Genomic DNA, 4476 nt, shown 5'->3' with positions numbered 1-4476 from the left:
TTGATTTCAAAACCTTTCTTATTAAGGATTTATTTTTTTCAAGTGGATCCTTCCAAAACATATTGAACTTCTATGCCATCTCATTAAAACAATTTCCTAATCAGTAGGATTATTTATTAAATTATTTCACCCTGAGCTATATTCATTAAAATGACTTGTTTTAAGTTTTGGAGCTCTTTTTGAACTACAACCATTTGATAAACTTAACTAAAAATTTCACCAAAATTTGGAGATGTCCTGTGATGCCTCTAAATCACTTTTATGCAATAATATAGTTCATTTATTGCATATTTTGAGTGCTACACATGTTTTTCTTCTCTGGTCCAGTAGGCATTTTTGCACTGCAACCCTTTTAAATATTTGTTTCTAGCTTCCACCAAAATTATGGGATGTCAGTAGCAGCATATGATTCCATTATATGCAAAGATCCAATGATGTTCTTTGAAATTTTGAGTGAATCAACCTCATCTCCATTCTGGTCCAACATGATGGTTTGTACAGCAACCCTACTATTGCTTGCTCTTTGGCCCTTGATTCTTTCTCCTACTTGTAGTCCTCCTTGCTAAACCCCTAAGTCGAGGAGCATGCAACCATTGGCATATACTTGGTTCATGAAATAATGCCATTCACATCCTGTTCAGATTTGAAGTTCTGCAAAACTTGCACTAGCAAGTTTGTGCTTTTCACCAACTAACCTCACCACCCTCTTGTGCATCCAAGGAGACACTGATCTGGAAGATTTGGCCCCTCAAAGAATAGCCTAGGTGCCTTTGGCATTTTGACAAACACCTGGAGTGCATGGACTGATTTGGCATGATCTCAAGTATACATTATGAACTTGACCACCTGACCAAACCACCTTGTCCCTGGAGTTTCCCTCTATCTCTAACCAAGTTCTGTTGCTTGCCAACCTCACCTGTGACCTGTAGCATGCCACGGCATTGTGTCGAACACCTTCCGTGCGTGCACTCGACGCGCCCAGAGCTGCGCGTATTGCACGCGCGTGCGCCCGAGGCGCCGCGTCACGCCCCGCACTCACCCCAGCCCGTGACCAACCGCAGCCAGCATGCCGTGTCTCCTTGAGCGCTGCATGCTCCCACTCACTGCAACGCGCCAAGCAGAGCCTCGCCGCGTCCCCGGCAAGCCAAGGACTAGCCGCCATGGCCGCCCGACAGCCCTGCTCAGGCCAGCGCCGCCCAAGCCACCCCGGCTCGCCACCTGCCCCTTGGAGCTTCGCAAGCTTATCCGCAGCTTCGTCTCCTAGCGTGCGTCGCCGCCACGTCGCCATTGCTACAGAAAGACGGTTCGTCGTCGTCCTTATCGCCGGCCACCTCAGAACCGACCTCCACCGCGTATATAAGGACCCCGGAGCTCAATCAAGTCCTCGGGCAACCTCATATGATCCTCCTAGTGCTACCACGGCCAGCAGTCGAGGAGGGGAAGGCCGTCTTCCCCGAGTCCGGCCGGTTCAGTCGCCACCAAGCCCCGGCTGATTCCATCGCCACTAGTGCCTCTACCTCTCCATTCTCTCCACCAAGAACTCTCCCTTCCTCTCGCGAACACAACCCCTCGCTCAATTTTGGCCGGAGGCCACCGCAGCCCAAAAATCACTTTGTCCCCGAAGCCCCCTCCGCCGCGGAGCTCGCCGCCGGCGACTCCCTCCACCTCCGGCGACCCTGCAACCACCGGAAGGACTGCCTAGGAGTGGCAGATCCATCCCTGCTCTTAGATGCCCGCGAAAAGACGCCGTTCGCTGGCGACGATCGCCGGACGCCCCGCCTCTGCTCGGGCAGAGAAGAGGAGGGAGTGGGGCCTGGTCAAACCTGACCAGTGGGCCCCCTGGACCCACTATCAGAGACCCAGCCCCATCTCCACGCGTTAAGTGGAAGCGTAAAGACCCCGAGTACGTCTCCCCGTTTTGAAGGCGTATTCTTCCCGAAGCGTTTTTTTTCTGTTTATTATTAAAAACAAATTTTGACCAAATCTTTGACTGGCTTTATCTTTTTAAATATAACTCCAAATGAATTAATTCTTTTTCCTACCTCTCTCAAATTTGATCTAGTTTATTTTAAGATTTAATTGAAAAAATTTCCAAACAACTTTTTGTGCTGTTTTTATTTTTGTGTGTTAATTCTTTTATATGTTTAAAATAGGATTTTGAAGGAAGGAGAAATATTTCAAGAGTTTGAAATGCACCCTGCCTTCCCATGACCTGAAGGCAAGCATTCTGAACCCTGGCATGATATTTTTGAGTGTTCGTTGACACATTTATCACACTACCTTTTTTTTGGAGAAATTGTTATTTCATGTGAGATGATCATGTGCATGGATGCATATTTGTGATTTCCATGCTGTTGGAAATGATCACACTTGTGATGATAATCATCCTCATGTGCCTTGCATGCATACCGGCAGGAACCCGGGAAAACCTCTGCCTTGGGTAGGCATGAGTTTGTCGCCGGTCTCCGTCGGGACGGTTATGTCTGGTATGGCATGGTATGGTAATATGAGCGGTGACTCTGTTGGTTGAAATATATTCGTATTGCTAATCATGCAGGGAATACTTAAACCTCCTGAGTCGACCATAGATCGAGTCTTGTTCCAGTAACCCCCATACTTGTTTCGTACTACCACTCGTCTCTACAACAAGTAGAGTACGGTTCAGTAAGTTGTCAACCTCTTCCTAGCACACATCATACAGAGAGGCCAGGGTGGAAGATACCGGTTGTAGCTGGTAGGAAGGCCACCTGGTCCGGGGGCATGGGTGTTTCCGGTTGAGACCGAGAGGGGAGGCCACCCCTTAGAGCGTGCAATATAAATTTGATCCCATGCTACGCGAGGTTGCAGCCTCCCCACTTAGAGTTTGCTTGACAGGTGTCGTGGGTGATTCCAGACACGTGTGAGTTAAGCTGGTGTGTGCCAGTTAGGTGTGTTTTCAACAAAAAGACCGTAGACGGAATTAGTCCTGATGGACTAAAGAAATCCGTTACTCGTGGGTAAAGAGTACACCCTCTGCAGAGATTAAACCTATTCGAATAGCCGTGTCCATGGTTAAGGACTACAGTCTGGGATGGGTCAAGTGTCGGTCTTAGTGTCGGTCTTCGGAGGTGAAACTGTTAAACCAGAACTGGTATCACGACTTGTGATTTGTGATGATGATGATTATTATTTTATTATGGACTAACCCGTGATATTATTGGTATTATCACATATCCCTGGGATGGTTCTACCTCCGGGATGTTCACTATGATTATTTCTTTTAAAGCCCTTTATGTGGCGTCGCTCAGACGCCCGACTGTGGCATTTCTTTTAAAGCCCTTTATGTGGTGTCGCTGAGACGCCCGACTGTGGCATTTCTTTTAAAGCCCTTTATGTGGTGTCGCTCAGACGCCCGACTGTGGCATTTCTTTGAAAGCCCTTTATGTGGTGTCGCTCAGACGCCCGACTATGGCATTTCTTTTAAAGCCCTTTATGTGGTGTCGCTCAGACGCCCGACTGTGGCATTTCTTTTAAAGCCCTTTATGTGGTGTCGCTCAGACGCCCGACTGTGGCATTTCTTTTAAAGCCCTTTATGTGGTGTCGCTTAGACGCCCGACTGTGGCATTTCTTTTAAAGCCCTTTTTGTGGTGTCGCTCAGACGCCCGACTGTGGCATTTCCTTTAAAGCCCTTTATGTGATGTCGCTCAGACGCCCGATGTGGCATGCTTGTTATTTATTTCATTATATTTTTAATACTTCTATGATATTACATATTCGTATATAACATGCATTACACGCATCAGAGTTATATTTATATTTTTGTGACTGACGTCATGAGTATAAAATATTTTCAGCACATCATTGCAATATTATCCCTGTGTTCATAATGTTTGCGAGTACATTCAAAGTACTCACTGGCTTGTCCCTGGCTATTATCTTGGCCAGATTTCTTGCGCGGAGAGGAGCGACCGTGATGACAGCCCAGAACCTATGCAACGGTGATAGCAGCCTCACGAAGATAGGAGTTAACCTGGTCAGCTGTTCCCGTGGGAAATGGAGTTCCATGGACACTGATGTTTCACAACCCGCTTCCGCCATCAACCGATAGAAACCATTTGTTGTACTCACGGACCAGAATGGTCTTGTACTACATATTTTATGTTTTGCTTGGAATTTCTGTATCAAGTTGGTGCCTCATCAGCTAACAGTTATCCTGGGGCTGATGAGTACAAGAGCCATTTTCTGGGAATTAATACCCGGAGAATCGGTCCCCACAGATTCGGGTCTGAATCCTCGTCTCTTTTATAGGCAGCTCATTTGTGCAGCTAGGGGGGTAACTGTAAAAGAACCCTGGCTTTTCACATTCGTTTGAAACGTGGAAGATGGCCATTATTGGGCGTGGAAGCCAAGGAGCGCAATATTTATGAGAAGCCGGACATTATTCAACAGGTACACAAAGTTTGGTGAAGAACCCGCCTTGCAATGCCGAAAACACAT

The sequence above is a fragment of the Triticum aestivum genome, chromosome 1B (assembly GCF_018294505.1).
Source record: "Triticum aestivum cultivar Chinese Spring chromosome 1B, IWGSC CS RefSeq v2.1, whole genome shotgun sequence".
Taxonomy (NCBI): Eukaryota; Viridiplantae; Streptophyta; class Magnoliopsida; order Poales; family Poaceae; genus Triticum; species Triticum aestivum.
This window is presented reverse-complemented; position numbering follows the sequence as displayed.